The following is an 18,304-nucleotide window of genomic DNA, read 5'->3' as shown; positions in this document are numbered from 1 at the left end:
AACGGCATCACTGAGTATAGAACCACGACCTAAAAACTCCTTAATCGTCGTCTGAAAAGTCTGCAACATTAACGTTGCAGCCGAAATGGGTTAGCACATGGAATATGCTGGCAAGGTAACACATAGAGAATAATGGAATGAAACAACTATACTATATGCATATTTGGCTGGTGGAAAGCTCTATGGTTACAGTTTTGCGAAAAGCCAATTTTTCCCTACTACAAAGGAATAAATTTAATTACTATCATAGTGGTTGTTAAACATTGAGAATGGTTGACAACATTCTCAATCCTAATTAAAAATATCATTAACAAAACCCAACAAAATTAATTTAGAGTAACATGTTGAGATTCACATGATAATCCAAGTACTAGATACTCAAGATGTCCATAACCGGGGACACGGCTAACCATGATTAGTTTATTACACTCTGCAGAGGTTTGCGCACTTTTCCCCACAATACTCGATCGCCTCCGTTTGGTTTCTCGCACTACATAGTGTTTGAGAAGACGGATGACCGAGACATAGTTTTTCAGAAGCGCTAGCACCTTATGATCGGGTAGACCGTACCACCTACATCCCCTACATCTGCTAGTCAACCACTGTAAGAGTTCGCATGACTTAGTCAACTATGATAGAGCCCATAATAGCTTATGGCTGCACACGGAAGTTTCTAGTATGAATAGTCTCATGATCCCTTTGAGCCTGGGTGGCGGTCCAAAAGAAAAACAGGCAAGTCCTGGAATACCCAGGTGCCTCAATCCACCCAGATGTGTGTTTAAGTTGCCACCTTAGATAAACTATTAATTAACAAACTCACATCTGTCATGGATATCACTCACCCAATCCGCGTCTACTAGCATAGCATGGCATAATAAGCAAACGTAGAAGTAACTCCCAAATGTTTGATAATAAACAGGTAATAGGTACTACCTCAACTACTTCGCATCCCACAATTTAATTAGATACTAATCATGCACTGTGTGAGGATTGATCTAGTGCAATAAAACTGGGTAGTAGGAAAGGTATGATCAAAGTGTTACTTGCCTTGCTGATGATCCGGAAAACCTAGCGATTCGAAGTAACAAGCGGTGCACTCCGGGTACTCTATCGCAAACAACAAACAAGCATACAATAAGTACTCATCTAATGCACGGGTAAAACTCAAATAAGAGATCTAACCAGAAGGTTCAACTTAAGAACTCCAGTTTGCAAAAAGAATCAAATCGAACGAAGCAACGAAAGTCAAACGACAAAAGAAAACAACTTCGTTCTACTAATCTGGATCTAGGGCAAATTTTACAGTAGCAAAAACTTGTTTCAGTTGATTAAACGGATAGAGGGTTTCGAGACGAAACTCTAGGCGCTTGAATCGCCTAATTCCGATAAACAAGCGAAAAGTTATACTAAAAAGAAAATCGGATCAGGAATCGTGATCAGAAAAATCGCGGATTAAATCCGAGAAAAAGAAAATCGACGAACGTTCGCTAGAACGAACGAACGCTCGCTATTTAAATAAACCGGAAAATCCGATCTATTTAAAAAAAACCAAACTATAAAAAAACTGACGGAAAACTGAACGATTTTTCAAAAAAAAATAAAAAAAACCGGCACGTAAAACGAGGCGGCGGCGGACCTCGGGCGGCTTGCGGCGGCGGCGCGGCAGCGGCGGCCGCGGGCGCTGGGGCGGCGGCGGCGGCTCGGCTAGGGTTTGGCTGGGGTTGGGCCTCTCCCCCCCGGCTTATATATCCTAACGGGCCGGAAGTCCTAGTCGGACACGGCCCTAGGTCGGTTCGTTATTTTTTATATATTACGCGCAGAAGAAAAATAAAAAGAAATACTAAACAGACTCCAAAAATTCCTAAATAAATTTGGCGGGCTTCTAAAATCAAGCCGCACAAGGTGAACATTTATTTGGGGCCTAAATGCAATTTTGAAAAACGCACATTTTCCTAAATTCAAATAAAATAACGAAAAACTCCGAAATAAAATCTTATTTGATTTTATTATTAAATTCTCAATATTTCTTTATTTTGGGAAAGTCATTTTATTCCCTCTCTCATATTTTTGTAATAGAAATAATTGACGATAAAATAAATAAAATCAAATGATCCTATTCTCAAAATTTGAGAAAACTCAAATATGAAAATAACGAAATCCCCAACTCTCTCCGTGGGTCCTTGAGTTGCGTAGAATTTCTGGGATCAAAACCAATCGCAAATAAAATATGATATGCAATGATGATCTAATGTATAACATTCCAAATTGAAAATTTGGGATGTTACATCAAGCATCTTGCAGCATATAGAAGAGTACGGATCAACATAATGTAAAGTAGTAGTGTTATCAACCTCGGCCAGAGATCCTTTCTCGACTCCCTGCGAGAAAGCAATCCCAGAGGCATACTATCCATTTCTCATAACCATGTCTCATCTCAAGTATCCAGTTCTAGTTGTATCGATTGGGATACAACTCCAAGTGTCCGTTACCGTAGGACAGGCTATCGGTAGATGTTTTCTTCCCTGCAGGGGTGCACCAACTTACCCACCATGCTCGATTAACTCCGGCCGGACACACTTTCCTGGGTCATGCCCGACCTCGGCCAAACAATACGCCGCAACCCGACCTAGGCTTAATAGAGAGGCCAGCACGCCGAACTAAACCTATGCCCCCAGGGGTCATGGACCATCGCCCCGGGAACTCCTGCACGTTGCGAGGGCGGTCGGTGAGTAGACCTAGCTACCTCCTTAAACAAGGCAGGTGCTTACGCAGTCCAACCCAGCATGCACCGCTCAGTCGCTAACATTTATTAAGCTTCGGCTGATGCATACGACGCAGAACGCCCATACACTGCCCACGTGATGGTTAGTGCTATCAGGCCAGAGGCCCCTTAGATCAAATATCCAAATCGTAGTGGATTAGGAACGCGCGGTAACAAGCAGAGACTCATGAAAGATGTGACCCCGTCGGCCCGTCTCGAGTACTTGTGGCAAGGGCTAAGAATGCCCGGCCACGCCTCGTAAGTATCTCGCGGGCACCCTCCAGGTCAACCCGTCTCCACATCACTCACGGGTACCCCTCAGGGTCGACCCGCCTTTCCAAGTAACAGTTGTAAAGTCCAAGTATCCATGTGTCCAAACATCAAGGGGAAACCCCGAGGAATCACCCCCGGTGAATTCCACTCGATGTAATCATCAAGGTGAACGTAAGAGGATCCACCCTCGAGGTTCACACTTGAGGGATTTCACGACAGAGCCGTATCGGAAGTGGTTAAGGAGGAAATCGCCCTCGATGACCACGACCGAATAGCTACACTACAGAGGTCTCATCAGGAGTGATGTATGAGGTTCCACCCTCGGCACTCGATGGTAACTCTACAGAGTCGTTCAACTAGGGGGGGGGGGGTGATGTGCGGTGTCGGGGCCGGGACGTCGATCACGTTGATCGAGTCATCGAGCATAAAGCAGGGCAACTGGGACTAGGTGGGCGTCATTGATGGATCTCTAACCAACCTATACTAAGCAGTTTAGGATAAGCAGGTAAGGTAACAATAAGCAGGTCATATAGAAAGCAGTAGCAGTTCTAATGCAAGCATGAGAGGGAAAGAAATGGGCGATATCGGAATGCTCAAGGAGGGTTTGCTTGCCTGAAAGCTCTCCTGAAAAGAAAGAAGTGTCGTCATCGACGTAGTCGATCACAGGGGCGGCATCGGTCTCGGGGTCTACCAGAGAGAAGAGGGGGAAGAAACAGTAAATACAGAGCAAATAGATGCATCACTAAGCATTACATGACGATAGGCAGAGCTAGGGTTGTCCTAACATAGTACTACACGTTGCAGACGGAGGGGATAAACATTCAAGGATGAACTCCCGACGTTAGACAAATTCCAGACAGGTGGAAGAGAGGGGACGGTTCCATGTTCAGCATGCTAGGGGCATGTGACAAGTGAATGGATAGCGCATTCGAATTCGTTGGATTTTTCTGAGCAACTTTCATATAGAAAACATTTTCATCCGAGCTACGGTTTAATTTCTACGAATTTCTACAGGTTAAAGTATTTTCTGGAATTATTATTTAACAGAAAATTCATTATGACATCAGCATGACGTATGTGTGACGTCAGCAGTCAACAACCCGGTTGACTGGTCAAAACTGACATGGGGGCCCACCTATCATGGACAGTGGACTAACAGAAGATTAAGCTAACTAAAACAGAGTTATTTAGGAGGAAGGCCCCACCTGTCATAGACTAATTAGTTTAACTAAATAAGTTTATTTTTTAAAACGTTTATTAGACTAATTAACAGAGGGGGGCCCACATGTCAGTGGCTGGGGCTGCCCAGTCAGCACAATGACTGGGTCAACCCAGTCAGCGGGGGTCAGCGGGGCCACTGGGCAGGGACCCAGAGGCGGGCCCCAGGTGTGCCATGTCGGCGGCGTCGGGGTCTCGCCGCCGGCGACCAAAATAGCGGCTGGGCTCGCCGAACTTCGCCGGAATCGCGCCACAGGGGGACGTTTCGAGCGCGGCCAAGCTCGTTCGGAAGCGGGAGGAGCGGCGCCTCCAGCGATGAGGCTCGCATCGGCAGGGGGGTCGGCAAGGTCGCCGACGGCGAGACGGGGTGGAGGCCTTGGGTGGAGCTAGTCGGGGCGTGGCTGCGGTGCGTGTTGAGTGGATCGGGGAGATGCATTCGACTAAGCGAGGCAGCGCGCATCGAGCGGGGTGAGCCGCGCGAGCGGGGGTGGCCGGAGCAGGGCTCTACAGCGACGAGTGACGGCGGCCCGAGCTCGGCCATGGCGGGGGAAAATCAGCTAGTGTGTGTGTGCGAAAGAGAGAGGGGGAGGGCGAGTGAATCTCACTGAGGGAGCACAAGAGGGCTCGTCGGCGGCTTAGGAGCAGCAGGCGGGGTTGGCGGAGCAACGACGACGTCGTGGCGGCCGCAGTTGGGAAAGAAGACGCGAGTGACGACGGTGGCGCTCCTCGGGCTCGATCCGGTGACGAGGACGAAGAAGTAATCCACCGCGGACCTCCTGGACACCTCGGAGGGAGGAATGGGTGCCGGTGGCCACGGTGGAGCGCGGTGCTCGACGGCGATGGCGCTCGGTGGCGGATGGGGAACGATGGGGAGAGAAGGGGCTCTGGAGGGGAGAAAGAGGAGAGAGTAAGGCGCGAGGGAGGACCGAGGAGACGAGGGGGCAGCGCCTATCTTATCCCCTCGCCGGCGAGGGCGGCGAGGTGGGTTCGGCGGCGACCAGCCCCGCCCCTGTTGCGACCCCGGTCGAGGGAACAGGACGGCGAACCGGCGGGGGAGTGGGCCGGCCTAGCTGGGCCGAAGCCCAAGTGGAGGCCAGGGGCTCTCCCACCCCTTCTTCTTTCCTTTCTTTTTCTTTTTCTTTTTCTCTTTTTCAGTAGCTTTTGCTTTTCCTTTGTAGCCAATAATGACTTTGCAAAAATATGCCAATGGCCAAAACAATTCCAATGAATTAAAGTGCACTGCCACAAAATATTGTGATACCTTTTTGAAAAAGATTGCCAATTATATAAATTAAAAAAGGCATTTAATATATTGCTTAGGTCACTGTTTTAAGCAGCTTAGGCCACTTAAACACTTTGCAAAAATGTTGGTTCACCACCAATATTAACAAATGATTATTTGCCACATTATGAACATTTTATTTTTCATGTTTGAAATTTTTTGAATTTCACTCAGAATTTGAAATTGAATTCAACTGGAATTTGAAATGAGAGAGAACCAAGGATGATCAAACACTTGTTTAGAATAATGATTAACTTAACCCCAAGGGTTAATATAGCATCATTACACAGGGGTGTTAGAGATCAATACTAGTCTTTTCTGCGCACTTTGCCCTCACTCGTGCGCACCCGGGAGCAACTTCCCGACCGGCCACCCATCCTGAAACTACTCCAAGCTGAGCATGCTTAACTTTGGAGTTCTGTCTGAATGGGCTCCCGAAAACGAAGGAATTCCTTATTGGTATGAGTAGTCTATCATCTCTAATAAGCCAGACTATCACAAGATCATTATGCACATGAGTGAGATGCATATACTTACTCTGTGGTCCTTGAACTGACTCTTGGAGAAGCAAGCTTGAGAAAAAGGGTTAGGTAACACAAGAGAACTTTAAACAAGAAAGAGACTTCAAGATCCACAAGGGTACCAAGACTGGGATGACATGTTATTGGTGAGTATCACAGAGTGAGTACTCCTTTTGAATATAGAGATGTCCCCAAAGAATTAAGGATTTGCAATAACTTACAAGGATTTTTCTCCCCTAAACTTAAATTCCTCTCCCCCTGAATCTAGCATTGGATAATGGAGTAGGTAGGGTGAGATAAAAGCAGAGCAGAATCAAATTAGAGCGGATAAAGGCTCAAATAAAATAACTGACATGTCTCTACCCTCTTAAAGACATGTGAATTCTCTCTTATGATAGTGCATCTCTCCTTGGAAGAGCTTAAAATATGATAAGCTTTTGATTCTCTATAAGGATAAGCCGAGGATAAGCTTTGATGTGCTCTCTCTCTCTCCCCCTTTGACATCAATTTCCAAAAAAGGAAGCGAATTCTCTCCTCTTCATGGGTTTGAGTCAAGTGAGTGTGGTCCTAGAGAGACACAGCTAGGCATAATGCAGCTTTAGATGCAGATAGAGGGAAAGAATCATTGAGTGGAGCTGGAAATAAGAATCAGAAAATCTGGCAAAAGTTCTCTCTCAGCAGTGAAATCGGTAGTGCCGATTTGTGTCGATCGGTGACTCCGAGATGGTGAAGTCACGGATAGAGCCTATCGGTGGAGCCGAACTAGTCCATTTCATTGGAACCGGTGAACTGTGTACAAGGTTATCTTGCACTTTGGTCCGTCTGAGAAGCTATTAATCGGAGTGACCGAGCTCAAAGCAGAAAGAAAATTTTGTCAACTCGGCTCACTTGGAATAGAGTTCTCACAATGATTTTCAAGGAATTTGCATAAGGTTTGCAATGAATTAAACTTAGAGAAAGTGAGAAAGAAATACAAAAGATAGGAAAGAATCTGGATGAAGTTTTTTTGATAAAGGAGAAACACTCAAGTAAAAAAAATGCAAAGAAGATCCAACTAAGGAAATATAATACTAGAATACTTCATCTAGAGAGGGGGTTGGCGACAAAGTCACCTATGTTAGAGTATATTGACTTAGGTGTCAAGTGAGATCACTTGATCATAGGTTGTTCATACGAGTACACCGTCATGTCCTTTGGCTTAACCAATGCCTCAACCACCTTCTCTTGATTGATGAACTACATCTTCATGGATTACCTTGACAAATTCGAAGTGGTTTATCTTGATGATATCCTTGTATATTCCAAGAATGAAGAACATGTCGAACATCTTCGGCTTGTGCTGAAGAAGCTTTGTGAACATCAGCTTTATGCCAAGTACTCCAAGTGTGAGTTCTGGTTACCTGAAGTGACCTATCTAGGCCATGTGATTTCTACAGAAGGCATTGCTGTCAATCCAGATCGAGCTCAGGCTATTCTTGACTGGACTCCTTCAAAGAATGTCAAGCAAGATAGAAATTTTCTCGGACTCGCCAGCTATTGTCGTTGCTTTGTCGAGAACTTCTCCAAGATTGCAAAGCCATTGACTGACCTGCTTCACAAAGGCAAGAAGTTTGAGTGCACATCCAAATGTCAGGATGGAACTCTGAAAGACAAGTTGACTTGTGCCCCAGTGCTTGCTCCCCCAGATACTCACTAAGACTTTGTGATCTATTGCGACGCCTCTCGACAAGGATTAGGCTGTGTCCTAATGCAAGAGCGTAAAGTGATTGCTTATGGATCTTGCTAGTTGTGTCCTCATGAAGAGAACTATCCAATGCATGATCTCGAGCTTGCTGCAGTTATATATGCACTGAAATTTTGGCGACATTACCTCCTCGGTAATTTTTGCGAGATCTACACTAATCACGAAAGTCTGAAGTACCTATTCACTCAGCCAGATCTGAACCTTCGTTAGCAAAGATTGATGGAGGCAATCTCAGACTATAACTTGGGTATTTCATATACCCCTGGCAAGGCTAATGTTATGGCCGATGCTTTGAGCCGCAAGTCTTATTGCAACTAGGGATGGCAATGGGTACCCTTACTCGTGTAACATGCGGGTAAAAATCCTATTAGTGCAAAGGCATGGGTCAAAAATATACTCATGGGTACATAAATAGGAAAATTTCATACCCATTGGGTATAGTGGGTATGGGTATGGTTTAGTATAATCGATACCCATGTACGCATGTACCCGCATATATTCTAACAAATAGACCTTATATATTATTTATCCACATATTAAACATATTATATGTACATAAATCCGACAGCCCTAACAAGACCTCATCATGCATTCATGTTAGGCCGCCGCACCACAATAGCTAGCTCACGAACGAGTATGCGTTGATGTCATGATGTCTTATTGTTTAAAAATTATTGTTATAAGTTGGTGTTTATGACTATGTAATGCTCAAATTGATGTGTTACAAATCTGGGTAATTTTACCCATGGGTACCCATTTATCCTGATGGGTGACAGGTATGGGAAAAATTGTACCCGTCAACGGGTATGGGTACGAGTGATGGGTAAGGTTTGGGATGATGGGTAAGGGCATGGGGTGGCTCCACCCATACCCAAACCCCGCGGGTGCCATCCCTAATTGCAACAACCTCATGCTTCAGCAAGCTCAACCCCTCCTTCACGAAGAACTTCGCAAGTTGAACCTTCACAATGTTCCACAGGGTTCTCTTAATACCTTGTCCTAGAACCAACTCTCGAGAAAGCTATCAAGTTTGCACAAGAGAAAGACACTGAAGTTGATTAGATTAAGAGTGATCTTGCCTCTGGTAAGGACAAAAATTTCTCGCTTGATGAAGGTGGAGATTTGTTCTTCAGAGATCGCCTTGTGGTACCCCAATTCGACAATATGACAGAAAATTATGAAAGAAGCACATGACACACCTTTGTCTATTCATCCAGGAAGTACCAAGATGTACCAAGACATTCATCAGAGATACTGGTGGACTAAGATGAAGCAATACATTGCTTGATATGTTATTGAATGTGACGTTTGATGTCGCGTCAAAGCAGAACATCAAAAACCTATCGGACATCTACAACCGCTTCCTATACCTGAATGGAAATGGGATAAGATTCAAATGGATCTCATCACTAGCCTTCCCAAATCACAAAAGGGTCATGGTGCTATTCTTGTCATTGTCGACCAACTTTCCAAAGTTGCACATTTTCTGCCAGTCAAGGAGACGATCACTACTAGTCAGTTAGCAGACTTGTATATCTCCAGAATTGTGACCCTCCATGGTATTCCGAAGGAGATCAGTTCAGACTGTGGCAGCCTCTTCACATCAAAGTTCTAGGAAAGTTTCCAAGAAGCTATGGGAACCCATATAACCTGGAGCACAGCCTATCACCACCAGTCCCAAGGTCAAGTTGAATGAGTCAACCAAATTCTTGAAGATATTCTTCGAGCTTGTGTCATTTCATTTGGAAAGAAGTGGGAAGAATCTCTCCCGTATGCTGAATTCTCATACAAGAACAACTATCAAAGCCAGCTTGAAGATGGCACTTTTCAAAGTATTGTACGGACGGAAGTGCCGACCCCTCTAAATTGGTCAGAAACTAGGGAACGACCGCTCATCTGTTTGGATATTATCCAACAAGCTGAAGAGCAAATCCATGTTGTTCGGGAAAATCTCAAGGTGGCCCAGTCTCGTCAGAAGAGCAACTATGACCGTAAACACCGGGGATCAATCTATCAACCTGGTGAACAAGCTTATCTGCCTGTCACTCCTATGAGGGGCACTCATCGTTTTGGAATCAAGGGCAAGTTAGCTCCTCGCTACATTGGTCCCTTTTGGTTTCTCGCTAGAAGTGGATATGTGGCTTATAAATTGGAATTGCCACCGTAGTTTTCTCACATTCACGATGTCTTCCATGTGTCGCAACTTCGTCGTTGCTTCAAGGATCCACATCGTGCAATTTATCATGAAGTGCTTGAATTGCAACCAGACCTCTCTTATGAAGAGTATCCGATCCGCATTCTTGATCAAGCTAAACGTCGCACCTGTCAGAAGGCAATCAAGTTCCTAAAAGTTTAGTGGTCAAACCATTCTGAAGACAAAGCGACTTGGGAACGCGAGGATTATCTTCGTGATGAATACCCCGCTCTGTTTTCGTCTACCTCCTGAATCTCAGGACGAGATTTCTTTTAGTGCAGGAGTTTTGTAACACCCATGTAATTATGCTACAGTGATCCCTGACTAATGATGACATGTCTGATAACCCACAAGTATAGGGGATCGCAACAGTTTTCGAGGGTAGAGTATTCAACCCAAATTTATTGATTCGACACAAGGGGAGCCAAATAATATTCTCAAGTATTAGCAGCTGAGTTGTCAATTCAACCACACCTGGAAACTTAATATCTGCAGCAAAGTGTTTAGTAGCAAAGCAATATGATAGTAGTGGTAACAGTAGCAAAATGTAACAGTAGCAAAAGTAATGTTTTTGGTATTTTGTAGTGATGATAGAAATAGCAACGGAAAAGTAAATAAGCGAAGAACAATATATGGAAAGCTCGTAGGCAATGGATCGGTGATGGAGAATTATGCCGGATGCGGTTCATCATGTAACATTCATAACCTAGGGTGACACAGAACTAGCTCCAGTTCATCAATGTAACGTAGGCATGTATTCCGAATATAGTCATACGTGCTTATGGAAAAGAACTTGCATGACATCTTTTGTCCTACCCTCCCGTGGCAGCGGGGTCCTTACGGAAACTAAGGGATATTAAGGCCTCCTTTTAATAGAGTACCGGAACAAAGCATTAACCCATAGTGAATACATGAACTCCTCAAACTACGGTCATCACCGGTAAGTATCCCGATTATTGTCACTTCGGGGTTAACGGATCATAACACATAATAGGTGACTATAGACTTGCAAGATAGGATCAAGAACTCTCATATATTGATGAAAACATAATAGGTTCAGATCTGAAATCATGGCACTCGGGCCCTAGTGACAAGCATTAAGCATAGCAAAGTCATAGCAACATCAATCTCAGAACATAGTGGATACTAGGGATCAAACCCTAACAAAACTAACTCGATTACATGATAGATCCCATCCAACCCATCACCATCCAACAAGCCTATGATGGAATTACTCACGCACGGCGGTGAGCATCATGAAATTGGTGATGGAGGATGGTTGATGATGACTATGGCGATGGATTCCCCTCTCCGGAGCCCCGAACAGACTCCAGATCAGCCCTCCCGAGAGGTTTTAGGGCTTGGCGGCGGCTCCGTATCGTAAAACATGATGATTTTGTCGGGACCCCAATCCTAAGTCACACCGATCTAGCATGTAACAGATCATACCACTTTGCGGCCTCACGCACGGTATCCCCACGGGTGCCACCTTACCTGGCCCGGGACCGTTTGCGCCTTTTGGCTCACGTATATGATAGTCTCGCTAGCATCCATATGACAGAGAACCCGGGCCGACATGACTAGTCGTGGACCCAAAGTGGCACTAATTTATAGGGACATGCATACATGAATCAACCTCAAGCATGTCGGTCAACAGCGTATGAATCCGGGCTGTAGCAACTGGGCTAACAGGACTCCGGGAACCCGGGCTGTAACAGGCTAACAGGACTCCGAATGTCTCCGCGTGACATTTCCCCGAAGGGACAGACACAGGAACGAAGTGAATCACATGCTGGCCAGTCTAAGTGTTCCGAAGCAGTAGTGCTGGGCTAGTAGGACTCCGGTAAACCAGGCTGTAGCGGACTACCAAGGCTTAGTGGAAGCACTAGACTACATTTCCCCACAAGAGAGGCTACCAAGGATAAACAACTAGGTTGTCGGATCCCACACATACCAAGCATTTCAATCATACACACAATATGCTCGATATGGGTAAATACAACATGGCATCACAACAAAACTCTACGACTCAAAATATTTATTCATTATGCTCTGAGGAGCGAGATATTACAAACATGGGTCTCACGACCCAACATTCAGAGCATACAAGTCAAAGCACATGCGGAAGCTTAACATGTATGAGTACAGACATCTACAAATGAAAAGGGCTAAGAAGCCTGACTATCTACCAGATCCTGTCGAGGGCACAAGATCGTAGCTGAGGTACAAGCTACTCGTCGAAGTCACTAGTGTAACCAACTGCAAAACATAAGTAAGCAAACATGAGTACGAAGGTACTCAGCAAGTCTTACATCAGAACTATCTACATATGCAACATAATCAACAAAGGGGGTGGTGGAGTTTTTAACAGCAGCAAGCCAGCTTTGACTCAGTGGCTAACCTATACTACGAGTATCAGAAACTTCTTTGAGGTGAGAAAACGCACACGAGTCCACATATTCACCATATCAAAACTCCACTATGGATCCGTTCCCGTCTCCCTACGAGAAGGCCATCCATAGCACTCACGCTTATCTTGCGGATTTTAGAGTATCCACTTTGAGTTGTCTATGTACTACATAAGTCCTCCAAGTTTCCATATCCGAGGAAAACGGCTATTCGAATAGATAATGTTAACCCTGCAGGGGTGTACTTCTTCACACACGCTCTCGCCACTTATCGCCCTGTACACGTCATGTACCTCGGCAACCTTCAAGCGGAAGCCGGGCGAGGGTGTCGGCCACGACCTGACTAACCACACCAGTCTCTCGTCTAGGTTTATCGCCTATTTGAGTTCCATCCGCAAGGAGTTCCGGCCGAAGTCTCCAGTACGGCCTCAAATGATGTGTGTAGGGTTCGCAAGCCCACCATCCGGGTGCCACTTGGTACACCGTGCCACGGTGCCTAGTCTGTCCCAAGCCCGTCCCGTCGGACACCACCTGGTAGACAACTAGCACTACCTATAAATGCCAGAAACTAGTTGCAACTCCTGGACAGAGATCAAGTAGATTAATAAGCCGAGAGGGGCCGGATAACCGGAACCCAATGTGTGGTAGTAACTGGACTTGGATAACATACACAGAACTCAGTGCTTAGGGACGGTTCCAATGAGACAACCCACCATGTACTCCTACATGGCCTCTCATCGCTACCTTTACCAAAACGTGTTCACACACTTAGCCCTTATCGGTAGGACATGTTCACCACTCCGATTCATTCCCGATGAATCAAACCCGACACAACTCTAAGCATAGCTGGCATAAAGAAAACAAGCATGGATGAGTATGCACATCAAGGCTCAAGCAACTCCTACTCATGCTAGTGGGTTTCAACTATTTACTATGGCAATGACATGTCATGCAGAGGAATGGGTTCAACTACCGCAGCAGAAAGTAGCAGTTGAATCATTGTTGTCCTAATGCAGTACAAGGAGCAGGAGCGAGAGAGTGGGATTTTATCGAAATGCTCAAGGGGGATTGCTTGCCTGATAGATCAACGAAGGGGCACTGCTCCTCTGACAGGTACTCAGGAACACCTTCCGGAGTGGAACCTATCAAGAAGAAACCGTGCCGGCAATCAATACACAAACAAATGCAACAATATGATGCATGAACATGACATGTGCAAATGCTAGTGTTTGGGATAATGCAAGATGCTACCAAGTTGGTCGAAGCCCATTTGAATCAAAGATTCAAATGCAAATTCAAATGAAGCATTTAAAATGCCCATATTATGTTTTCACTTATACAGCATGTATAAGTTGGTTTTTCATGCATAGAACTAGCATAAATGGATTCTTTGCATTTTTCTGATAATTTTTCATATATAAATTATTTCATTCTGAGCTACGGTTGAAATTCTATGAATTTTAGAAGTTCATATCATTTTCTGGATTTTCCTAACTTATTTTTAAACCAGAAAATGATTAATTGCGTCAGCATGACAGTGGTATGATGTCATCGAGTCAACCGTGGCTGACCAGGTCAAACCTTACCAGTGGGTCCCATTGGTCAGTGACCCAGTCAACTAACTAAGTTAGTTAGACCTAACTAACTGGGCAGGGCCCACTAGTCAGTGACTGTAGTAACTAACCTAACTAGTTAATTAGTGCTAACTAGAGTAATTAGTCGAGCAGGGCATGCAAGTCAGTGAGAGAGAGGGGGAGGTCAAACCGGGCAGTGGGGTCAACCCACGCCGGTCAACGGGTCAGCGGTCGCTGGCGTTTAGCCGCCGGCGAGTCCAGACGCGGCGGTGCGCTGCGGGATTCGCCTACAGAGCGCCGTTTGGCGCACGGAGCACAGCTACGGGATGCGGACGCTCGTCCGCATCCAACCGTGGTGGTGGCGCGGCCGAGGAGTGGCCGGAGTGGCGCCGGCGACGACGAGTGCGACGGCCGGAGTTCGGCCAGGTGCGCACGGGGTGTTGCAGGGCACGGCAGGAGCTGCGAGCAGGTCCACACGACTCGTCGGAGTGCACTGAGTGCAACGACGAGCTCGGTTGCGAGTTGCGGTGGCCCTGGGCACGACGGCGACATGGTCGGCGGCGTGGTGCTCGCGGGTTCGATGGTTAGCAGGGTACGACACGAAATCGAGCGCGGGGAAGGAGGGGAAATGGAGGAGAGCTCACATCGGTCTCGACGGTGTCGTGCGCAAGCTCGGGGATGCACTGGTGTGGCGGGAACGACGCCGGCGATCTCGGGCGGCCGGAGGTGAAGACGACGAAGGTGGCAGCGATGCAGCGCGTCCCCGGTCACTTGGCTCGTTGAGGATGATGCAGGCGACGAGGCAGAGCAGCCGGACACGAAGAGAGGGCGAGGGGAAGGCGGTGGCTGCGCGGACAGCGAGCGGCGGCGACGAGCTCCGCTTGGGCGGGTCGAGAGAGAGGGATCCAGGGGAGGAGGGAGAACGAGAGAGAGTGAGAGAGTCCTGGGGGTCGCTGGCGCTCGTAGCAGCCTCCAGCAGCAGCGGCAAGCAGGAGCTGGCCCAGCGCATGGCCGCGTGCGGCGAGTGCATGCTCGGCGTCCTCCTGGCGTGGTGGAGATGACGACTGGCAGTGCCAGTCGGCTGGGCCGGCCTGTTGGACCGCTGGGCTGCACAGGTAAGTGGCCGAGGTAAGTTTTCCCATATTTTTGTTTTCTTTTCTATTTCTGACATTTGTTTTTAACTTAAAATAAATACTAGCACAATTCTAAAAATTTTGAGATTCCTTGTGACCACTAGTTATAATATACCAAAGGCCCTCACCAAATTCCAACATTTTTGGAGCTTTTAAAATATTTATATTATTTAAAATAGCTCCAATTCAAATACATATGGGTTCATTCAAAAATCCAAAATGTTTAGCAAAAATGTGCATCACCTCTGGTTGTTGTTTCCAACATTTTCCGAAGACCATGAACATTTTTGAAGAGCATTTTGGGTTCATTGAAATTCCATTTTTAATTTGAATCTATTTGAATTTGCTTTGATGCTAGGGTTTGAAACATTCCCCATTTCAATTTCATTTGAAACTTAAACATGATGCACAAAGCAAGGCTAGATCGTACCAGAACTAGGGATGTGACAGATTTGTTCTCCCTGATTTTTTTCTCCCCGAAAGCAAATATATAGAGTTGGTCTTGAGGCCGGAGGAGCTCCAGGGGGCCCACGAGGTAGGGGGCGCGCCCTAGGGGGGCAGGCATGCCCCCACCCTCGTGGATAGGTGGTGGGCCCCCCTGGTCTTCATCTTTTGCAAGGATTTTTTATATTTTCAGAAAAGGTGTTCCGTGAAGTTTCAGGTCATTTCGAGAACTTTTGTTTCTTCACATAAATAACACCATAGCAATTCTGCTGAAAACCGCGTCAGTCCGGGTTAGTTCCATTCAAATCATGCAAGTTAGAGTCCAAAACAAGGGCAAACGTGTTTGGAAAAGTAGATACGACGGAGACGTATCAACTCCCCCAAGCTTAAACCTTTGCTTGTCCTCAAGCAATTCAGTTGACAAACTCAAAGTGATAAAGAAAAACTTTTACAAACTCTGTTTGCTCTTGTTGTTGTAAATATGTAAAGCCAACATTCAAGTTTTCAACAAAGATTATGACTAACCACATTCACAATAATGCTTAGGTCTCAAGTTTACTCATATCAATGGCATAATCAACTAGCGAGCAATAATAATAAATCTCAGATGACAACACTTTCTCAAAACAATCATAATATGATATAACAAGATGGTATCTCGCTAGCCCTTTCTGAGACTACAAAACATAAATGCAGAGCACCTTTAAAGATCAAGGACTGACTAGACATTGTAATTCATGGTAAAAGAGATCCAGTCAAGTCATACTCAATGTAAACTAACAATAATGAATGCAAATGACAATAGTGCTCTCCAACTAGTGCTTTTTAATAAGAGGATGATGACTCAGCATAAAAGTAAATAGATAGGCCCTTCGCAGAGGGAAGCAGGGATTTGTAGAGGTTCCACAGCTCGGTTTTGAAATAGAGATGAATAATATTTTGAGCGGTATACTTTCATTGTCAACATAACAACCAAGAGATGGCGATATCTTCCATGCTACACACATTATAGGCAGTTCCCAAATAGAATGGTAAAGTTTATACCCCCTTCCACCAACAAGCATCAATCCATGGCTTGCTCGAAACAACGAGTGCCTCCAACTAACAAGAGTCCCATGGGGAGTTTTGTTTGCAATTATTTTGATTTAGTTTGCATAAAGCATGTGACTGGGCATCCCGATGACCAGCCATTTTTCTCGTGAGTGAGGAGCGGAGTCCACTCCTCTTGAGAATAACCCGCCTAACATGGAAGATACGGACAACCCTAGTTGATACATGAGCTATTTGAGTATACAAAACAAGATATTTATTTGAAGGTTTAGAGTTTGGCACATACAAATTTACTTGGAACGGCAGGTAGATACCGTATATAGGTAGGTACGGTGGACTCATATGGAATAACTTTGGGGATTCTGGAGTTGGATGCACAAGCAGTATTCCCGCTTAGTACAAGTGAAGGCTAGCAGAAGACTGGGAAGCGACCATCTAGAGAGCAACAACAGTCATAAACATGCATTAAAATTAATCAACACCGAATGGAAGCATGAGTAGGATATAATCCACCATGAACATAAATATCATGAAGGCTATGTTGATTTTGTTTCAACTACATGCGTGAACATGCGCCAAGTCAAGTCACTTAAATCATTCAGAGGAGGATACCACCCTATCATACCACATCACAACCATTTTAATAGCGTGTTGGCACGCAAGGTAAACCATTATAACTCATAGCTAATCAAGCATGGCACAAGAAACTATGATCTCTGGTTGTCATTGCAAACATGTTTATTCATAATAGGCTGAATCAGGAACGATGAACTAATCATATTTACAAAAACAAAAGAGGTCGAGTTCATACCAGCTTTTCTCATCTCAGTCAGTCCATCATATATCGTCATAATTGCCTTTCACTTGCACGACCGAATGATGTGAATAATAATAATAGTGCGAGTGCATTGGACTAAGCTGGAATCTGCAAGCATTCAATAAACAGGAGAAGACAAGGTAATATGGGCTCTTTTGTCAGATCAACAATTATGCATATAAGAGCCACTTCAACAATTTAATCATGGTCTTCTCCTATCGACCCCAAAGAAAAGAAAAGAAATAAAACTATTTACACGGGAAAGCTCCCAACAAGCAAAAGAAGAACAAGAAATCTTTTTGGGTTTTCTTTTTAATTATTACTACAAGCATGGAAAGTAAACTAATAAAAAGCTACAACTAATTTTTTTCTTAAGGTTTATTAAACACACAAGAAGAAAGCATAAAAAGAAAAATAAACTAGCATGGATGATACAATGAAAAAGTCTGAGCACCGACATCTCGCAATGAGTGTGTGAACATAAATGTAATGTCGGTGAGAAATACGTACTCCCCCAAGCTTAGGCTTTTGGCCTAAGTTGGTCTATGGCCACGGCTGGCCTGGCGGATATCCATAATAGTAGTTGGGGTCGTACTGCGATGAAGAAGACTCTGATTGCCACTGGTTGGCAATCATCTCCGGATCCCACTGGTAATTAGACTGTCATGGAAGATCAACAGGTGGTTCTGACTCTGGCTCTGTAGCTGGTGCAAGGTTCCGGTAGGCTTGAATGTCCTCCAGCGAGGCGAGGTACTGGCCTGCAGATAAATCAAACAAGGAAGGAGCAGGCAGGGTAATAGTCTCGGGATGATGTTTATGAAAGAACAATTTGTATTTAAGCTCCCCTTCCCTATTCTTTATAATGAAATCATGTGCTACCATACT

Source organism: Triticum dicoccoides, chromosome 1A, assembly GCF_002162155.2.
Source record: "Triticum dicoccoides isolate Atlit2015 ecotype Zavitan chromosome 1A, WEW_v2.0, whole genome shotgun sequence".
In the NCBI taxonomy this organism is placed as follows: Eukaryota; Viridiplantae; Streptophyta; class Magnoliopsida; order Poales; family Poaceae; genus Triticum; species Triticum dicoccoides.
This window is presented reverse-complemented; position numbering follows the sequence as displayed.